General features: G+C 41.3%; 16 non-coding genes and 52 pseudogenes across 16 annotated transcripts; all 68 read right to left on the bottom strand.

Annotated features, from left to right (window-relative positions):
- Positions 1-92: 92 nt before the first annotated feature.
- On the bottom strand, positions 93-211 carry LOC134963159 (5S ribosomal RNA). Its single transcript, XR_010188097.1, has one exon. It is a non-coding gene; the product is annotated as a 5S ribosomal RNA (ribosomal RNA).
- A 107-nt stretch (positions 212-318) lies between these two features.
- Positions 319-437, bottom strand: LOC134961182 (5S ribosomal RNA; annotated as a pseudogene).
- Positions 438-544: 107 nt separating this feature from the next.
- LOC134964894 (5S ribosomal RNA) lies at positions 545-663 on the bottom strand. The gene has a single exon (XR_010188257.1). It is a non-coding gene; the product is annotated as a 5S ribosomal RNA (ribosomal RNA).
- A 107-nt stretch (positions 664-770) lies between these two features.
- LOC134960057 (5S ribosomal RNA) lies at positions 771-889 on the bottom strand (annotated as a pseudogene).
- A 107-nt stretch (positions 890-996) lies between these two features.
- On the bottom strand, positions 997-1,115 carry LOC134961726 (5S ribosomal RNA; annotated as a pseudogene).
- A 107-nt stretch (positions 1,116-1,222) lies between these two features.
- On the bottom strand, positions 1,223-1,341 carry LOC134964846 (5S ribosomal RNA). Its single transcript, XR_010188253.1, has one exon. It is a non-coding gene; the product is annotated as a 5S ribosomal RNA (ribosomal RNA).
- A 107-nt stretch (positions 1,342-1,448) lies between these two features.
- Positions 1,449-1,567, bottom strand: LOC134961854 (5S ribosomal RNA). Its single transcript, XR_010187971.1, has one exon. It is a non-coding gene; the product is annotated as a 5S ribosomal RNA (ribosomal RNA).
- Positions 1,568-1,675: 108 nt separating this feature from the next.
- Positions 1,676-1,794, bottom strand: LOC134962298 (5S ribosomal RNA). The gene has a single exon (XR_010188015.1). It is a non-coding gene; the product is annotated as a 5S ribosomal RNA (ribosomal RNA).
- Positions 1,795-1,901: 107 nt separating this feature from the next.
- LOC134961978 (5S ribosomal RNA) lies at positions 1,902-2,020 on the bottom strand. Its single transcript, XR_010187986.1, has one exon. It is a non-coding gene; the product is annotated as a 5S ribosomal RNA (ribosomal RNA).
- Positions 2,021-2,127: 107 nt separating this feature from the next.
- On the bottom strand, positions 2,128-2,246 carry LOC134962286 (5S ribosomal RNA). Its single transcript, XR_010188014.1, has one exon. It is a non-coding gene; the product is annotated as a 5S ribosomal RNA (ribosomal RNA).
- Positions 2,247-2,353: 107 nt separating this feature from the next.
- LOC134960295 (5S ribosomal RNA) lies at positions 2,354-2,472 on the bottom strand (annotated as a pseudogene).
- A 107-nt stretch (positions 2,473-2,579) lies between these two features.
- On the bottom strand, positions 2,580-2,698 carry LOC134959866 (5S ribosomal RNA; annotated as a pseudogene).
- Positions 2,699-2,805: 107 nt separating this feature from the next.
- LOC134959756 (5S ribosomal RNA) lies at positions 2,806-2,924 on the bottom strand (annotated as a pseudogene).
- A 107-nt stretch (positions 2,925-3,031) lies between these two features.
- Positions 3,032-3,150, bottom strand: LOC134960022 (5S ribosomal RNA; annotated as a pseudogene).
- A 107-nt stretch (positions 3,151-3,257) lies between these two features.
- On the bottom strand, positions 3,258-3,376 carry LOC134962735 (5S ribosomal RNA). Its single transcript, XR_010188058.1, has one exon. It is a non-coding gene; the product is annotated as a 5S ribosomal RNA (ribosomal RNA).
- Positions 3,377-3,483: 107 nt separating this feature from the next.
- LOC134961205 (5S ribosomal RNA) lies at positions 3,484-3,602 on the bottom strand (annotated as a pseudogene).
- A 107-nt stretch (positions 3,603-3,709) lies between these two features.
- Positions 3,710-3,828, bottom strand: LOC134960591 (5S ribosomal RNA; annotated as a pseudogene).
- A 107-nt stretch (positions 3,829-3,935) lies between these two features.
- On the bottom strand, positions 3,936-4,054 carry LOC134959880 (5S ribosomal RNA; annotated as a pseudogene).
- A 107-nt stretch (positions 4,055-4,161) lies between these two features.
- LOC134963984 (5S ribosomal RNA) lies at positions 4,162-4,280 on the bottom strand. The gene has a single exon (XR_010188173.1). It is a non-coding gene; the product is annotated as a 5S ribosomal RNA (ribosomal RNA).
- A 108-nt stretch (positions 4,281-4,388) lies between these two features.
- On the bottom strand, positions 4,389-4,507 carry LOC134962491 (5S ribosomal RNA; annotated as a pseudogene).
- A 107-nt stretch (positions 4,508-4,614) lies between these two features.
- On the bottom strand, positions 4,615-4,733 carry LOC134960615 (5S ribosomal RNA; annotated as a pseudogene).
- Positions 4,734-4,844: 111 nt separating this feature from the next.
- LOC134962336 (5S ribosomal RNA) lies at positions 4,845-4,963 on the bottom strand (annotated as a pseudogene).
- A 107-nt stretch (positions 4,964-5,070) lies between these two features.
- On the bottom strand, positions 5,071-5,189 carry LOC134960609 (5S ribosomal RNA; annotated as a pseudogene).
- A 107-nt stretch (positions 5,190-5,296) lies between these two features.
- LOC134960374 (5S ribosomal RNA) lies at positions 5,297-5,415 on the bottom strand (annotated as a pseudogene).
- Positions 5,416-5,522: 107 nt separating this feature from the next.
- LOC134961072 (5S ribosomal RNA) lies at positions 5,523-5,641 on the bottom strand (annotated as a pseudogene).
- Positions 5,642-5,748: 107 nt separating this feature from the next.
- Positions 5,749-5,867, bottom strand: LOC134960306 (5S ribosomal RNA; annotated as a pseudogene).
- A 107-nt stretch (positions 5,868-5,974) lies between these two features.
- On the bottom strand, positions 5,975-6,093 carry LOC134961725 (5S ribosomal RNA; annotated as a pseudogene).
- A 107-nt stretch (positions 6,094-6,200) lies between these two features.
- On the bottom strand, positions 6,201-6,319 carry LOC134964951 (5S ribosomal RNA; annotated as a pseudogene).
- Positions 6,320-6,426: 107 nt separating this feature from the next.
- On the bottom strand, positions 6,427-6,545 carry LOC134959691 (5S ribosomal RNA; annotated as a pseudogene).
- A 107-nt stretch (positions 6,546-6,652) lies between these two features.
- LOC134964882 (5S ribosomal RNA) lies at positions 6,653-6,771 on the bottom strand. The gene has a single exon (XR_010188256.1). It is a non-coding gene; the product is annotated as a 5S ribosomal RNA (ribosomal RNA).
- Positions 6,772-6,878: 107 nt separating this feature from the next.
- Positions 6,879-6,997, bottom strand: LOC134964555 (5S ribosomal RNA; annotated as a pseudogene).
- Positions 6,998-7,104: 107 nt separating this feature from the next.
- LOC134962853 (5S ribosomal RNA) lies at positions 7,105-7,223 on the bottom strand (annotated as a pseudogene).
- A 107-nt stretch (positions 7,224-7,330) lies between these two features.
- Positions 7,331-7,449, bottom strand: LOC134958974 (5S ribosomal RNA). Its single transcript, XR_010187148.1, has one exon. It is a non-coding gene; the product is annotated as a 5S ribosomal RNA (ribosomal RNA).
- A 107-nt stretch (positions 7,450-7,556) lies between these two features.
- LOC134964382 (5S ribosomal RNA) lies at positions 7,557-7,675 on the bottom strand (annotated as a pseudogene).
- A 107-nt stretch (positions 7,676-7,782) lies between these two features.
- Positions 7,783-7,901, bottom strand: LOC134959937 (5S ribosomal RNA; annotated as a pseudogene).
- A 107-nt stretch (positions 7,902-8,008) lies between these two features.
- Positions 8,009-8,127, bottom strand: LOC134964661 (5S ribosomal RNA). The gene has a single exon (XR_010188235.1). It is a non-coding gene; the product is annotated as a 5S ribosomal RNA (ribosomal RNA).
- A 107-nt stretch (positions 8,128-8,234) lies between these two features.
- LOC134959862 (5S ribosomal RNA) lies at positions 8,235-8,353 on the bottom strand (annotated as a pseudogene).
- A 107-nt stretch (positions 8,354-8,460) lies between these two features.
- LOC134960700 (5S ribosomal RNA) lies at positions 8,461-8,579 on the bottom strand (annotated as a pseudogene).
- A 107-nt stretch (positions 8,580-8,686) lies between these two features.
- Positions 8,687-8,805, bottom strand: LOC134962775 (5S ribosomal RNA; annotated as a pseudogene).
- Positions 8,806-8,912: 107 nt separating this feature from the next.
- On the bottom strand, positions 8,913-9,031 carry LOC134962666 (5S ribosomal RNA; annotated as a pseudogene).
- A 107-nt stretch (positions 9,032-9,138) lies between these two features.
- Positions 9,139-9,257, bottom strand: LOC134960947 (5S ribosomal RNA; annotated as a pseudogene).
- Positions 9,258-9,364: 107 nt separating this feature from the next.
- Positions 9,365-9,483, bottom strand: LOC134963021 (5S ribosomal RNA; annotated as a pseudogene).
- A 107-nt stretch (positions 9,484-9,590) lies between these two features.
- LOC134963185 (5S ribosomal RNA) lies at positions 9,591-9,709 on the bottom strand. The gene has a single exon (XR_010188100.1). It is a non-coding gene; the product is annotated as a 5S ribosomal RNA (ribosomal RNA).
- Positions 9,710-9,816: 107 nt separating this feature from the next.
- LOC134959639 (5S ribosomal RNA) lies at positions 9,817-9,935 on the bottom strand. The gene has a single exon (XR_010187635.1). It is a non-coding gene; the product is annotated as a 5S ribosomal RNA (ribosomal RNA).
- A 107-nt stretch (positions 9,936-10,042) lies between these two features.
- LOC134964420 (5S ribosomal RNA) lies at positions 10,043-10,161 on the bottom strand (annotated as a pseudogene).
- Positions 10,162-10,268: 107 nt separating this feature from the next.
- On the bottom strand, positions 10,269-10,387 carry LOC134961743 (5S ribosomal RNA). The gene has a single exon (XR_010187958.1). It is a non-coding gene; the product is annotated as a 5S ribosomal RNA (ribosomal RNA).
- A 107-nt stretch (positions 10,388-10,494) lies between these two features.
- LOC134963518 (5S ribosomal RNA) lies at positions 10,495-10,613 on the bottom strand (annotated as a pseudogene).
- A 107-nt stretch (positions 10,614-10,720) lies between these two features.
- On the bottom strand, positions 10,721-10,839 carry LOC134960706 (5S ribosomal RNA; annotated as a pseudogene).
- Positions 10,840-10,946: 107 nt separating this feature from the next.
- LOC134963430 (5S ribosomal RNA) lies at positions 10,947-11,065 on the bottom strand (annotated as a pseudogene).
- A 333-nt stretch (positions 11,066-11,398) lies between these two features.
- Positions 11,399-11,517, bottom strand: LOC134963417 (5S ribosomal RNA; annotated as a pseudogene).
- Positions 11,518-11,624: 107 nt separating this feature from the next.
- LOC134960003 (5S ribosomal RNA) lies at positions 11,625-11,743 on the bottom strand (annotated as a pseudogene).
- A 106-nt stretch (positions 11,744-11,849) lies between these two features.
- LOC134961311 (5S ribosomal RNA) lies at positions 11,850-11,968 on the bottom strand (annotated as a pseudogene).
- A 107-nt stretch (positions 11,969-12,075) lies between these two features.
- On the bottom strand, positions 12,076-12,194 carry LOC134961724 (5S ribosomal RNA; annotated as a pseudogene).
- A 107-nt stretch (positions 12,195-12,301) lies between these two features.
- Positions 12,302-12,420, bottom strand: LOC134961629 (5S ribosomal RNA; annotated as a pseudogene).
- A 107-nt stretch (positions 12,421-12,527) lies between these two features.
- On the bottom strand, positions 12,528-12,646 carry LOC134961003 (5S ribosomal RNA; annotated as a pseudogene).
- A 107-nt stretch (positions 12,647-12,753) lies between these two features.
- Positions 12,754-12,872, bottom strand: LOC134962862 (5S ribosomal RNA; annotated as a pseudogene).
- A 107-nt stretch (positions 12,873-12,979) lies between these two features.
- On the bottom strand, positions 12,980-13,099 carry LOC134962816 (5S ribosomal RNA; annotated as a pseudogene).
- Positions 13,100-13,206: 107 nt separating this feature from the next.
- Positions 13,207-13,325, bottom strand: LOC134961309 (5S ribosomal RNA; annotated as a pseudogene).
- A 107-nt stretch (positions 13,326-13,432) lies between these two features.
- Positions 13,433-13,551, bottom strand: LOC134963047 (5S ribosomal RNA; annotated as a pseudogene).
- A 107-nt stretch (positions 13,552-13,658) lies between these two features.
- LOC134960887 (5S ribosomal RNA) lies at positions 13,659-13,777 on the bottom strand (annotated as a pseudogene).
- A 107-nt stretch (positions 13,778-13,884) lies between these two features.
- LOC134960483 (5S ribosomal RNA) lies at positions 13,885-14,003 on the bottom strand (annotated as a pseudogene).
- A 108-nt stretch (positions 14,004-14,111) lies between these two features.
- On the bottom strand, positions 14,112-14,230 carry LOC134958918 (5S ribosomal RNA; annotated as a pseudogene).
- A 107-nt stretch (positions 14,231-14,337) lies between these two features.
- Positions 14,338-14,456, bottom strand: LOC134964592 (5S ribosomal RNA; annotated as a pseudogene).
- Positions 14,457-14,563: 107 nt separating this feature from the next.
- LOC134964107 (5S ribosomal RNA) lies at positions 14,564-14,682 on the bottom strand. The gene has a single exon (XR_010188184.1). It is a non-coding gene; the product is annotated as a 5S ribosomal RNA (ribosomal RNA).
- A 107-nt stretch (positions 14,683-14,789) lies between these two features.
- Positions 14,790-14,908, bottom strand: LOC134962312 (5S ribosomal RNA; annotated as a pseudogene).
- A 107-nt stretch (positions 14,909-15,015) lies between these two features.
- On the bottom strand, positions 15,016-15,134 carry LOC134960073 (5S ribosomal RNA; annotated as a pseudogene).
- Positions 15,135-15,241: 107 nt separating this feature from the next.
- LOC134964816 (5S ribosomal RNA) lies at positions 15,242-15,360 on the bottom strand (annotated as a pseudogene).
- A 108-nt stretch (positions 15,361-15,468) lies between these two features.
- LOC134964985 (5S ribosomal RNA) lies at positions 15,469-15,587 on the bottom strand (annotated as a pseudogene).
- Between the last annotated feature and the right edge of the window lie 60 nt (positions 15,588-15,647).

The following is a 15,647-nucleotide window of genomic DNA, read 5'->3' as shown; positions in this document are numbered from 1 at the left end:
TGTTAGAACTTTTCTACTTCTAACTACTGGTACATTAATGAATACGTTTGAAATTGGAATGCATCAACAGAATGGTGTTGGCAGTATAAAAACACCTACAGCACCTTGTGTTCCCAGGTGGTCTCCCATCCAAGTACTAAACAGGTCCAACACTGCTTAGCTTCCAAGATCAGATGAGATTGGGCGTATCCAGTGTGGTGTGGCTGTAAATGTGCTTTGTGGTTTCTGTTAGAACTTTTCTACTTCTAACTACTGGTACATAAATGAATACATTTGAAAATCGAATGCATCAACAGAATGGTGTTGGCAGTATAAAAACACCTACAGCACCTTGTATTCCCAGGTGGTCTCCCATCCAAGTCCTAAACAGGTCCAACACTGCTTAGCTTCCAAGATCAGATGAGATTGGGTGTATCCAGTGTGGTGTGGCTTTAGATGAGCTTTGTGGTTTCTGTTAGAACTTTTCTACTTCTAGCTACTGGTACATAAATGAATACATTAGAAAATGGAATGCATCAACAGAATGGTGTTGGCAGTATAAAAATACCTACAGCACCTTGTATTCCCAGGTGGTATCCCATCCAACTACTAACCAGGCCCAACACTGCTTAGCTTCCAAGATCAGATGAGATTGGGCGTATCCAGTGTGGTGTGGCTGCAGATGAGCTTTGTGGTTTCTGTTAGAACTTTTCTACTTCTAACTACTGGTACATAAATGAATATGTTTGAAAATGTAATGCATCAGCAGAATGGTGTTGGCGGTACAAAAATACCTACAGCACTTTGTATTCCCAGGTGGTCTCCCATCAAAGTACTAAACAGGCCTAACACTGCTTAGCTTCCAAGATCAGATGAGATTGGGCGTATCCAGTGTGGTGTGGCTGTAGATGAGCTTTGTGGTTTCTATTTGAACTTTTCTACTTCTAGCTACTGGTACATAAATGAAAAAATTTGAAAATGGAATGCATCAACAGAACGGAGTTGGCAGTGTAAAAATATGTGCAGCACCTTGCATTCCCAGGTGGTTTCCCATCCAAGTACTAACCAGGCCCAGCACTGCTTAGTTTCCAAGATCAGATGAGATTGGGCGTATCCAGTGTGGTGTGGCTGTAGATGAACTGTGCGGTTTCTGTTAGAACTTTTCTACTTCTAGCTACTGGTACATAAATGAATAAGTTTGAAAATGGAATGCATCAACAGAATGGTGTTGGCAGTATAAAAACACCTACAGCACCTTGTATTCCCAGGTGGTCTCCCATCAAAGTACTAACCAGGCCCAACACTTCTTAGCTTCCAAGATCAGACGAGATTGGGCGTATCCAGTGTGGTGTGGCTGTAGATAATCTTTGTGGTTTCTGTTAGAACTTTTCTACTTCTAACTACTGGTACATAAATGAATATGTTTGAAAATATAATGCATCAACAGAATGGTGTTGGCAGTATAAAAATACCTACAGCACCTTGTATTCCCAGGTGGTCTCCCATCCAAGTACTAAACAGGCCCAACACTGCTTAGCTTCCAAGATCAGATGAGATTGGGCGTATCCAGTTTGGTGTGGCTGTAGATAAGCTTTGTGGTTTCTGTTAGAACTTTTCTACTTCTAACTACTGGTACATAAATGAATAAGTTTGAAAATGGAATGCTACCAAAAGAACGGTGTTGGCAGTATAAAAATACCTACAGCACCTCGTATTCCAAGGTGGTCTCCCACCCAAGTACTAAACAGGCCCAACACTGCTTAGCTTCCAAGATCAGATGAGATTGGGCGTATCCAGTGTGGTGTGACTGTAGATAATCTTTGTGGTTTCTGTTAGAACTTTTCTACTTCTAACTACTGGTACATAAATGAATAAGTTTGAAAATGGAATGCATCAACAGAACGGTGTTGGCAGTGTAAAAATACCTACAGCACCTCGTATTCCAAGGTGGTCTCCCATCCAAGTACTAACCAAGCCCAGCACTGCTTAGCTTCCAAGATCAGATGAGATTGGGTGTATCCAGTGTGGTGTGGCTGCAGATGAGCTTTGTGGTTTCTGTTAGAACTTTTCTACTTCTAACTACTGGTACATAAATGAATAAGTTTGAAAATGGAATGCATCAACAGAACGGTGTTGGCAGTATAAAAATACCTACAGCACCTCGTATTCCAAGGTGGTCTCCCACCCAAGTACTAAACAGGCCCAACACTGCTTAGCTTCCAAGATCAGATGAGATTGGGCGTATCCAGTGTGGTGTGACTGTAGATAATCTTTGTGGTTTCTGTTAGAACTTTTCTACTTCTAACTACTGGTACATTAATGAATACGTTTGAAAATGGAATGCATCAACAGAATGGTGTTGGCAGTATAAAAACTCCTACAGCACCTTGTGTTCCCAGGTGGTCTCCCATCCAAGTACTAAACAGGTCCAACACTGCTTAGCTTCCAAGATCAGATGAGATTGGGCATATCCAGTGTGGTGTGGCTGTAAATGTGCTTTGTGGTTTCTGTTAGAACTTTTCTACTTCTAACTACTGGTACATAAATGAATACATTTGAAAATGGAATGCATCAACAGAATGGTGTTGGCAGTATAAAAACACCTACAGCACCTTATATTCCCAGGTGGTCTCCCATGCAAGTACTAAACAGGTCCAACACTGCTTAGCTTCCAAGATCAGATGAGATTGGGCGTATGCAGTGTGGTGTGGCTGTAGATGAGCTTTGTGGTTTCTGTTAGAACTTTTCTACTTCTAACTACTGGTACATTAATGAATACGTTTGAAAATGGAATGCATCAACAGAATGGTGTTGGCAGTATAAAAACTCCTACAGCACCTTGTGTTCCCAGGTGGTCTCCCATCCAAGTACTAAACAGGTCCAACACTGCTTAGCTTCCAAGATCAGATGAGATTGGGCGTATCCAGTGTGGTGTGGCTGTAAATGTGCTTTGTGGTTTCTGTTAGAACTTTTCTACTTCTAACTACTGGTACATAAATGAATACATTTGAAAATGGAATGCATCAACAGAATGGTGTTGGCAGTATAAAAACACCTACAGCACCTTATATTCCCAGGTGGTCTCCCATGCAAGTACTAAACAGGTCCAACACTGCTTAGCTTCCAAGATCAGATGAGATTGGGAGTATCAAGTGTGGTGTGGCTGTAGATGAGCTTTGTGGTTTCTGTTAGAACTTTTCTACTTCTAGCTACTGGTACATAAATGAAAAAATTTGAAAATGGAATGCATCAACAGAATGGTGTTGGCAGTATAAAAACACCTACAGCACCTTGTATTCCCAGGTGGTCTCCCATCCAAGTACTAACCAGGCCCAACACTGCTTAGCTTCCAAGATCAGATGAGATTGGGCGTATCCAGTGTGGTGTGGCTGTAGATGAGCTTTGTGGTTTCTGTTAGAACTTTTCTACTTCTAACTACTGGTACATAAATGAATATGTTTGAAAATATAATGCATCAACAGAACGGTGTTGGCAGTATAAAAACACCTACAGCACCTTGTATTCCCAGGTAGTCTCCCATCCAAATACTAACCAGGCCCAACACTGCTTAGCTTTCAAGATCAGATGAGATTGGGCGTATCCAGTGTGGTGTGGATGTAGATGAACTTTGCGGTTTCTGTTAAAACTTTTCTACTTCTAGCTACTGGTACATAAATGAATAAATTTGAAAATGGAATGCATCAAAAGAATGGTGTTGGCAGTATAAAAATACCTACAGCACCTTGTATTTCCAGGTGGTCTCCCATCCAAGTACTAACCAGGCCCAACACTGCTTAGCTTTCAAGATCAGATGAGATTGGGCGTATGCAGTGTGGTGTCGCTGTAGACGAGCTTTGTGGTTTCTGTTAGAACTTTTCTACTTCTAACTACTGGTACATAAATGAATAAGTTTGAAAATGTAATGCATCAACAGAACGGTGTTGGCAGTATAAAAATACCTACAGTACTTTGTATTCCCAGGTGGTCTCCCATCCAAGTACTAAACAGGCCCAACAATGCTTAGCTTCCAAGATCAGATGAGATTGGGCGTGTCCATTGTGGTGTGGCTGCAGATGAGCTTTGCAGTTTCTGATAGAACTTTTCTACTTCTAGCTACTGGTACATAAATGAATAAGTTTGAAAATGGAATGCATCAACAGAACGGTGTTGGCAGTATAAAAATTCCTACAGCACCTTGTATTCCCAGGTGGTCTCCCATCCAAGTACTAACTAGGCCCAACACTGCTTAGCTTCCAAGATCAGAGGAGATTGGGCGTATCCAGTGTGGTGTGGCTGTAGATGAGCCTTGTGGTTTCTGTTAGAACTTTTCTACTTCTAGCTACTGGTACATAAATGAAAAAAATTGAATATGGAATGCATCAACAGAACGGAGTTGGCAGTATAAAAAAAATCTGCAGCACCTTGCATTCCCAGGAGGTTTCCCATCCAAATACTAACCAGGCCCAGCACTGCTTAGTTTCCAAGATCAGATGAGATTGGGCGTATCCAGTGTGGTGTGTCTGTAGATGAACTTTGCAGTTTCTGTTAGAACTTTTCTACTTCTAGCTACTGGTACATAAATGAATAAATTTGAAAATGGAATGCATCAACTGAATGGTTTTGGCAGTATAAAAATACCTACAGCACTTTGTATTCCCAGGTGGTCTCCCATCCAAGTACTAAACAGGCCCAACACTGCTTAGCTTCCAAGATCAGAAGAGATTTGGCGTATCCAGTGTGGTGTGGCTGTAGATGAGTTTTGAGGTTTCTATTAGAACTTTTCTACTTCTAACTACTGGTACATAAATAAATAAATAAATGTGAAAATGGAATGCATCAACAGAACGGTGTTGGCAGTATAAAAATACCTACAGCACCTTGTATTCCCAGGTGGTCTCCCATCCAAGTACTAACCAGGCACAACACTGCTTAGCTTCCAAGGTCAGATGACATTGGGCGGATCCAGTGTGGTGTGGCTGTAGTTGAGCTTTGTGGTTTCTGTTAGATCTTTTCTACTTCTAACTTCTGGTACATAAATGAACAGGTTTGAAAATGGAATGCATCAACAGAACGGTGTTGGCAGTATAAAAATACCAACAGCACCTTGTATTTCCAGGTGGTCTCCCATCCAAGTACTAACCAAGCCCAGCACTGCTTAGCGTCCAAGATCAGATGAGATTGGGCGTATCCAGTGTGGTGTGGCTGTAGATGAACTGTACGGTTTCTGTTAGAACTTTTCTACTTCTAACTACTGGTACATTAATGAATACGATTGATAATGGAATGCACCAACAGAACGGTGTTGGCAGTATAAAAACACCTACAGCACCTTGTATTCCCAAGTAATCTTCCATCCAAGTACTAACCAGACCCAACACTGCTTAGCTTCCAAGATCAGATGAGATTGGGCGTATCCAGTGTGGTATGGCTGTAGATGAGCTTTGTGGTTTCTGTTAGAACTTTTCTACTTCTAACTACTGGTACATAAATGAATACGTTTGAAAATGGAATGTATCAACAGAATGGTGTTGGCAGTATAAAAACACCTACAGCGCCTTGTATTCCCAGGTGGTCTCACATCCAAGTACTAAACAGATCCAACACTGCTTAGCTTCCAAGATCTGATGAGATTGGGCGTATCCAGTGTGGTGTAGCTGTAGATGAGCTTTGTGGTTTCTGTTAGAACTTTTCTACTTCTAACTACTGGTACATAAATGAATATGTTTGAAAATGTAATGCATCAACAGAACGGTGTTGGCGGTACAAAAATACCTACAGCACTTTGTATTCCCAGGTGGTCTCCCATCCAAGTACTAAACAGGCCTAACACTGCTTAGCTTCCAAGATCAGATGAGATTGGGCGTATCCAGTGTGGTGTGGCTATAGATGAGCTTTGTGGTTTCTATTTGAACTTTTCTACTTCTAGCTACTGGTACATAAATGAAAAAAATTGAAAATGGAATGCATCAACAGAACGGAGTTGGCAGTGTAAAAATATGTGCAGCACCTTGCATTCCCAGGTGGTTTCCCATCCAAGTACTAACCAGGCCCAGCACTGCTTAGTTTCCAAGATCAGATGAGATTGGGCGTATCCAGTGTGGTGTGGCTGTAGATGAACTGTGCGGTTTCTGTTAGAACTTTTCTACTTCTAGCTACTGGTACATAAATGAATAAATTTGAAAATGGAATGCATCAACAGAATGGTGTTGGCAGTATAAAAATACCTCCAGCACCTTGTATTCCCAGGTTGTCTCCCATCCAAGTCCTTACCAGGCCCAACACTTCTTAGCTTCCAAGATCAGATGAGAATGGGCGTATCCAGTGTGGTGTGGCTGTAGATAAGCTTTGTGGTTTCTGTTAGAACTTTTCTACTTCTAACTACTGGTACATAAATGAATAAGTTTGAAAATGGAAAGCATCAACAGAATGGTGTTGGCAGTATAAAAATACCTACAGCACCTTGTATTCCCAGGTGGTCTCCCATCCAAGTACTAACCAGGCCCAACACTGCTTAGCTTTCAAGATCAGATGAGATTGGGCGTAAGCAGTGTAGTGTGGCTGTAGATGAGCTTTGTGGTTTCTGTTAGAACTTTTCTACTTCTAACTACTGGTACATTAATGAATACGTTTGAAAATGGAATGCATCAAGAGAATGGTGTTGGCAGTATAAAAACACCTACAGCACCTTGTGTTCCCATGTGGTCTCCCATCCAAGTACTAAACAGGTCCAACACTGCTTCGCTTCCAAGATCAGATGAGATTGGGCGTATCCAGTGTGGTGTGGCTGTAGATGAGCTTTGTGGTTTCTGTTAGAACTTTTCTACTTCTAGCTACTGGTACATAAATGAAAAAAATTGAAAATGTAATGCATCAACAGAACGGAGTTGGCAGTATAAAAAAATCTGCAGCACCTTGCATTCCCAGGTGGTTTCCCATCTAAGTACTAACCAGGCACAACACTGCTTAGCTTCCAAGGTCAGAGGAGAATGGGCGGATCCAGTGTGGTGTGGCTGTAGTTGAGCTTTGTGGTTTCTGTTAGATCTTTTCTACTTCTAACTACTGGTACATTAATGAATACGTTTGAAAATAGAATGCATCAACAGAACGGTGTTGGCAGTATAAAAATACCTACAGCACCTTGTATTCCCAGGTGGTCTCCCATCCAAGTACTAACCAGGCACAACACTGCTTAGCTTCCAAGGTCAGAGGAGATTGGGCGGATCCAGTGTGGTGTGGCTTTAGTTGAGCTTTGTGGTTTCTGTTAGATCTTTTCTACTTCTAACTACTGGTACATAAATGAATACGTTTGAAAATAAAATGCATCAACAGAACGGTGTTGGCAGTATAAAAATACCTACAGCACCTCGTATTCCCAGGTGGTCTCACACCCAAGTACTAAACAGGCCCAACACTGCTTAGCTTCCAAGATCAGATGAGATTGGGCGTATCCAGTGTGGTGTGGCTGTAGATGAGCTTTGTGGTTTCTGTTAGAACTTTTCTACTTCTAGCTACTGGTACATAAATGAAAAAATTTGAAAATGGAATGCATCAACAGAATGGTGTTGGCAGTATAAAAATACCTACAACATCTTGTATTCCCAGCGGGTTTCCCATCCAAGTACTAACCAGGCTCAACACTGCTTAGCTTCTAAGATCAGATGAGATTGGGCATACCCAGTGTGGTGTGGCTGTAGATGAGCTTTGTGGTTTCTGTTAGAACTTTTCTACTTCTAACTACTGGTACATAAATGAATATGTTTGAAAATGTAATGCATCAACAGAACGGTGTTGGCGGTACAAAAATACCTACAGCACTTTGTATTCCCAGGTGGTCTCCCATCCAAGTACTAACCAGGCCCAGCACTGCTTAGTTTCCAAGATCAGATGAGATTGGGCGTATCCAGTGTGGTGTGGCTGTAGATGAGTTTTGTGGTTTCTGTTAGAACTTTTCTACTTCTAACTACTGGTACATTAGTGAATACGTTTGAAAATGGAATGCATCAACAGAATGGTGTTGGCAGTATAAAAACACCTACAGCACCTTGTGTTCCCAGGTGGTCTCCCATCCAAGTACTAAACAGGTCCAGCACTGCTTAGCTTCCAAGATCAGATGAGATTGGGCGTATCCAGTGTGGTGTGGCTGTAAATGAGCTTTGTGGTTTCTGTTAGAACTTTTCTACTTCTAACTACTGGTACATAAATGAATACATTTGAAAATGGAATGCATCAACAGAATGGTGTTGGCAGTATAAAAACACCTACAGCACCTTGTATTCCCAGGTGGTCTCCCATCCAAGTACTAAACAGGTACAACACTGCTTAGCTTCCAAGATCAGATGAGATTGGGCGTATCCAGTGTGGTGTGGCTGTAGATAAGCTTTGTGGTTTCTGTTAGAACTTTTCTACTTCTAACTAATGGTACATAAATGAATAAGTTTGAAAATGGAATGCATCAACAGAACGGTATTGGCAGTATAAAAATACCTACAGCACCTTGTATTGCCAGGTGGTCTCCCATCCAAGTACTATCCTGGCCCAACACTTCTTAGCTTCCAAGATCATATGAGATTGGGCGTATCCAGTGTGGTGTGGCTGTAGATGAGCTTTGAGATTTTTGTTAGAACTTTTCTACTTCTAACTAATAGTACATAAATGAATACATTTGAAAATGGAATGCATCAACAGAATGGTGTTGGCATTATAAAAATATCTACAGCACCATGTATTACCGGGTGGTCTCCCATCCAAGTACTAACCAAGCCCAACTTTTCTTAGCTTCCAAGATCAGATGAGATTGGGCGTATCCAGTGTGGTGTGGCTGTAGATGAGCTTTGTGGTTTCTGTTAGAACTTTTCTACTTCTAACTACTGGTACATAAATGAATAAGTTTGAAAATGGAATGCATCAACAGAACGGTGTTTGCAGTATAAAAATACCTACAGCACCTTGTATTGCCAGGTGGTCTCCCATCTAAGTACTAACCAGGACCCACACTGCTTAGCTTCCAAGATCAGATGAGATTGGGCATATCCAGTGTGGTGTGGCTGCAGCTGAGCTTTGTAGTTTCTGTTAATACTTTTCTTCTTCTAACTACTGGTACATAAATGAATAAGATTGAAAATGGAATGCATCAACAGAACGGTGTTGGCAGTATAAAAATATCTACAGCACCTCGTATTCCCAGGTGATCTCTCACCCAAGTACTAAACAGGAACAACACTGCTTAGCTTCCAAGATCAGATGAGATTGTGTGTATCCAGTGTGGTGTGGCTGTAGATGAGTTTTGTGGTTTCTGTTAGAACTTTTCTACTTCCAACTACTGGTAAATAAATGAAAAAGTTTTAAAATGGAATGCATCAACAGAACGGAGTTGGCAGTATAAAAATATCTGCAGCACCTTGCATTACCAGGAGGTTTCCCATCCAAATACTAACCAGGCCCAGCACTGCTTAGTTTCCAAGATCAGATGAGATTGGGCGTATCCAGTGAGATGTGGCTGTAGATGAACTTTGCGGTTTCTGTTAGAACTTTTCTTCTTCTAGCTACTGGTACATAAATGAATACATTTGAAAATGGAATGCATCAACAGAATGGTGTTGGCAGTATAAAAATACCTACAGCACCTTGCATTCCCAGGTGGTCTCCCATCCAAGTACTAACCAGGCCCAACACTGCTTAGCTTTCAAGATCAGATGAGATTGGGCGTATGCAGTGTGGTGTGGCTGTAGATGAGCTTTGTAGTTTCTTTTAGAACTTTTCTACTTCTAACTACTGGTACATTAATGAATACGTTTGAAAATGGAATGCATCAACAGAATGGTGTTGGCAGTATGAAAACACCTACAGCACCTTGTGTTCCCAGGTGGTCTCCCATCCAAGTACTAAACAGGCCCAACACTGCTTAGCTTCCAAGATCAGATGAGATTGGGCGTATCCAGTGTGGTGTGGCTGTAGATGAGTTTTGTGGTTTCTGTTAGAACTTTTCTACTTCTAACTACTGGTTAATAAATGAAAAAGTTTGAAAATGGAATGCATCAACAGAACGGAGTTGGCAGTATAAAAATATCTGCAGCACCTTGCATTACCAGGAGGTTTACCATGCAAATACTAACCAGGCCCAGCACTGCTTAGTTTCCAAGATCAGATGAGATTGGGCGTATCCAGTGAGATGTGGCTGTAGATGAGCTTTGCGGTTTCTGTTAGAACTTTTCTACTTCTAGCTACTGGTACATAAATAAATAAGTTTGAAAATGGAATGCTTCAACAGAATAGTGTTGACAATATAAAAATACCTACAGCACCTTGTACTCCCAGGTGGCCTCCCATCCAAGTACTAAACAGGCCCAACACTGCTTAGCTTCCAAGATCAGATGAGATTGGGCGTATCCAGTGTGGTGTGGCTGTAGATGAGTTTTGTGGTTTCTGTTAGAACTTTTCTACTTCCAACTACTGGTAAATAAATGAAAAAGTTTGAAAATGGAATGCATCAACAGAACGGAGTTGGCAGTATAAAAATATCTGCAGCACCTTGCATTACCAGGAGGTTTCCCATCCAAATACTAACCAGTCCCAACACTGGTTAGCTTCCAAGATCAGATGAGATTGGGCGTATCCAGTGTGGTTTGGCTGTAGAAGAGCTTTGTGGTTTCTGTTAGAATTTTTCTACTTCTAGCTACTGGTACATAAATGAATAAGTTTGAAAATGGAATGCATCAACAGAACGGTGTTGGCAGTATAAAAATACCTACAGCATTTTGTATTCCCAGGTGGTCTCCCATCCAAGTATTAAACAGGCCCAACACTGCTTAGCTTCCAAGATCAGATGAGATTGGGCGTATCCAGTGTGGTGTGGCTGTAGATGAGCTTTGTGGTTTCTGTTAGAACTTTTCTACTTCTAACTACTGGTACATAAATGAATAACATTGAAAATGGAATGCATCAACAGAACGGTGTTGGCAGTATAAAAATACCTACAGCAGCTTGTATTCCCAGGTGGTCTCCCATGCAAGTACTAACCAGGCCCAACAGTGCATAGCTTCCAAGATCAGATGATATTGGGTGTATCCAGTGTGGTGTGGCTGTAGATGAGCTTTGTGGTTTCTGTTAGAACTTTTCTACTTCTAGCTACTGGTACATAAATGAATAAGTTTGAAAATGGAATGCATCAACAGAAAGGTGTTGGCAGTATAAAAATACCTGTAGCACCTTGCAATCCCAGGTTGTCTCCCATACAAATATTAACCAGTCCCAACACTGCTTAGCTTCCAAGATCAGATGAGATTGGGCGTATCCAGTGTGGTTTGGCTGTAGATGAGCTATGTGGTTTCTGTTAGAATTTTTCTACTTCTAGCTACTGGTACATAAATGAATAAGTTTGAAAATGGAATGCATCAACAGAACGGTGTTGGCAGTATAAAAATACCTACAGCACTTTGTATTCCCAGGTGGTCTCCCATCCAAGTACTAACCAGGCCCAACACTGCATAGCTTCCAAGGTCAGATGATATTGGGCAGATCCAGTGTGGTGTGGCTGTAGATGAGCTTTGCGGTTTCTGTTAGAACTTTTCTACTTCTAACTACTGGTACATAAATGAACAGGTTTGAAAATGGAATGCATCAACAGAACGGTGTTGGCAATATAAAAAGATCTACAGCACCTTATATTCCCAGGTGGTCTCCCATCCAAGTACTAACCAAGCCCAACACTGCTTAGCTTCCAAGATCAGATGAGATTGGGCGTATCCAGTGTGGTGTGGCTGAATAAAATCTTTGTGGTTTCTGTCAGAACTTTTCTACTTCTAACTACTGGTAAATAAATGAATAAGTTTGAAATGGAATGCATCAACAGAAAGGAGTTGGCAGTATAAAAATATCTGCAGCACCTTGCATTCCCAGGTGGTTTCCCATCCAAATACTAACCAGGCCCAGCACTGCTTAGTTTCCAAGATCAGATGAGATTGGGCGTATCCAGTGTGGTGTGGCTGTAGATGAACTTTGTGGTTTCTATTTGAACTTTTCTACTTCTAGCTACTGGTACATAAATGAAAAAATTTGAAAATGGAATGCATCAACAGAACGGAGTTGGCAGTGTAAAAATATGTGCAGCACCTTGCATTCCCAGGTGGTTTCCCATCCAAGTACTAACCAGGCCCAGCACTGCTTAGTTTCCAAGATCAGATGAGATTGGGCGTATCCAGTGTGGTGTGGCTGTAGATGAACTTTGCGGTTTCTGTTAGAACTTTTCTACTTCTAGCTACTGGTACGTAAATGGATAAGTTTGAAAATGGAATGCTTCAACAGAATGGTGTTGGCAATATAAAAATACCTACAGCACCTTGTACTCCCACGTGGCCTCCCATCCAAGTACTAACCAGGCCCAACTCTTCTTAGCTTCCAAAATCAGATGAGATTGGGCGTATCCAGTGTGGTGTGGCTGTAGATGAGCTTTGTGGTTTCTGTTAGAACTTTTCTACTTCTAGCTACTGGTATATAAATGAATAAGTTTGAAAATGGAATGCATCAACAGAACGGTGTTGGCAGTATAAAAATACCTGCAGCACCTTGTATTCCCAGGTGGTCTCCCATCCAAGTATTAACCAGTCCCAACACTGCTTAGCTTCCAAGATCAGATGAGATTGGGCGTATCCAGTGTGGTTTGGCTGTAGATGAGCTTTGTGGTTTCTGTTAGAATTTTTCTACTTCTAGCTACTGGTACATAAATAAATAAGTTTGAAAATGGAATGCATCAACAGAACGGTGTTGGCAGTATAAAAATACCTACAGCACTTTGTATTCCCAGGAGGTCTCCCATCCAAGTATTAAACAGGCCCAACACTGCTTAGCTTCCAAGATCAGATGATATTGGGCAGATCCAGTGTGGTGTGGCTGTAGATGAGCTTTGCAGTTTCTGTTAGAACTTTTCTACTTCTAACTACTGGTACATAAATGAACAGGTTTGAAAATGGAATGCATCAACAGAACGGTGTTGGCAATATAAAAAGATCTACAGCACCTTATATTCCCAGGTGGTCTCCCATCCCCAGTACTAACAAAGCCCAACACTGCTTAGCTTCCAAGATTAGATAAGATTGGGCGTATCCAGTGTGGTGTGGCTGAAGTTAATCTTTGTGGTTTCTGTCAGAACTTTTCTACTTCTAACTACTGGTAAATAAATGAAAAAGTTTGAAAATGGAATGCATCAACAGAACGGAGTTGGCAGTATAAAAATATCTGCAGCACCTTGCATTCCCAGGTGGTTTCCCATCCAAATACTAACCAGGCCCAGCACTGCTTAGTTTCCAAGATCAGATGAGATTGGGCGTATCCAGTGTGGTGTGGCTGTAGATGAGCTTTGTGGTTTCTGTTAGAACTTTTCTACTTCTAACTACTGGTACATAAATTAATAAGATTGAAATTGGAATGCATCAACAGAACGGTGTTGGCAGTATAAAAATACCTACAGCACCTTGTATTCCCAGGTGGTCTCCCATCCAAGTACTAACCAGTCCCAACACTACTTAGCTTCCAAGATCAGATGAGATTGGGCGTATCCAGTGTTTTGTGGCTGTAGATGAGCTTTGTGGTTTCTGTTAGAACTTTTCTACTTCTAACTACTGGTACATAAATGAATAAGTTTGAAAATGGAATGCATCAACAGAACGGTGTTGGCAGTATAAAAATACCTACAGCACCTCGTATTCCCAGGTGGTCTCCCACCAAAGTACTAAACAGGCCCAACACTGCTTAGCTTCCAAGATCAGATGAGATTGTTCGTATCCAGTGTAGTGTGGCTGTAGATGAGCTTTGTGGTTTCTGTTAGTACTTTTCTACTTCTAACTACTGGTACATAAATGAATAAGTTTGAAAATGGAATGCATCAACAGAACGGTGTTGGCAGTATAAAAATACCTGCAACACCTTGTATTCCCAGGTGGTCTCCCATCCAAGTACTAACTAAACCCAACACTGCTTAGCTTCCAAGATCAGATGAGATTGGGCGTATCCAGTGTGGTGTGGCTGTAGATAATTTTTGTGGTTTCTGTTAGAACTTTTCTACTTCTAACTACTGGTAAATAAATGAATAAAGTTTGAAAATGGAATGCATCAACAGAACGGAGTTGGCAGTATAAAAATGTCTGCAGCACCTTGCATTCCCAGGTGGTTTCCCATCCAAATACTAACCAGGCCCAGCACTGCTTAGTTTCCAAGGTCAGAAGAGATTGGCCGTATCCACTGTGGTGTGGCTGTAGATTAACTTTGCGGTTTCTGTTAGAACTTTTCTACTTCTAGCTACTGGTACATAAATGAATAAGTTTGAAAATGGAATGCATCAACAGAATGGTGTTGGCAGTATAAAAATACCTCCAGCAACTTGTATTCCCAGGTTGTCTCCCATCCAAGTACTAACCAGGCCCAACACTTCTTAGCTTTCAAGATCAAATTAGATTGGGTGTATCCAGTGTGGTGTGGCTGTAGATGAGCTTTGTGGTTTCTGTTAGAACTTTTCTACTTCTAGCTACTGGTACATAAGTGAATAAGTTTGAAAATGGAATGCATCAACAGAACGGTGTTGGCAGTACAAAAATACCTACAGCACCTTGTATTCCCAGGTGGTCTCCCATCTAAGTACTAACCAGGCACAACACTGCTTAGCTTCCAAGATCAGATGAGATTGGGCGTATCCAGTGTGGTGTGGCTGTAGATGAGCTTTGTGGTTTCTATTAGAACTTTTCTACTTCTAACTAATGGTACATAAATGAATAAGTTTGAAAATAGAATGCATCAACAGTACGGTATTGGCAGTATAAAAATACCTACAGCACCTTGTATTGCCAGGTGGTCTCCCATCCAAGTACTAACCAGGCCCAACACTGCTAAGTTTCCAAGATCAGATGAGATTGGGCGTATCCAGTGTGGTGTGGCTGCAGATGAGCTTTGTGGTTTTTGTTAGAACTTTTCTACTTCTAACTACTGGTACATAAATGAATAATTTTGAAAATGGAATACATCAACAGAACGGTGTTGGCAGTATAAAAATACCTACAGCACCTCATATTCCCAGGTGGTCTCCCAGCCAAGTTCTAAACAGGCCCAACACTGCTTAGCTTCCAAGATCAGATGAGATTGGGCGTGTCCAGTGTGGTGTGGCTGTAGATGTGCTTTGTGGTTTCTGTTAGAACTTTTCTACTTCTAACTACTGGTAAATAAATAAAAAAGTTAGAAAATGGAATGCATCAACAGAACGGAGTTGGCAGTATAAAAATATCTGCAGCACCGTGCATTCCCAGGAGGTTTCCCATCCAAATTCTAACCAGGCCCAGCACTGATTCATTTCCAAGATCAGATGAGATTGAGCGTATCCAGTGTGGTGTGGCTGTAGATGAGCTTTGTGGTTTCTGTTAGAACTTTTCTACTTCTAGCTACTGGTACATAACTGAATACGTTTGAAAATAGAATGCATCAACAGAATGGTGTTGGCAGTATAAAAAAAACCTACAGCACCTTGTGTTCCCAGGTTGTCTCACATCCAAGTACTAACCAGGCCCAACACTACTAAACTTCCAACATCAGATGAGATTGGGCGTATCCAGTGTGTTGTGGCTGTAGATGAGCTTTGTGGTTTCTGTTAGAACTTTTCTACTTCTATCTTCTGGTACATAAATGAATAA

The sequence above is a fragment of the Pseudophryne corroboree genome, chromosome 9, assembly GCF_028390025.1.
Source record: "Pseudophryne corroboree isolate aPseCor3 chromosome 9, aPseCor3.hap2, whole genome shotgun sequence".
Lineage (NCBI taxonomy): Eukaryota > Metazoa > Chordata > Amphibia > Anura > Myobatrachidae > Pseudophryne > Pseudophryne corroboree.
The sequence above is the reverse complement of the archived record's forward strand: the minus strand, read 5'-3'. Positions and strand labels throughout refer to the sequence as shown.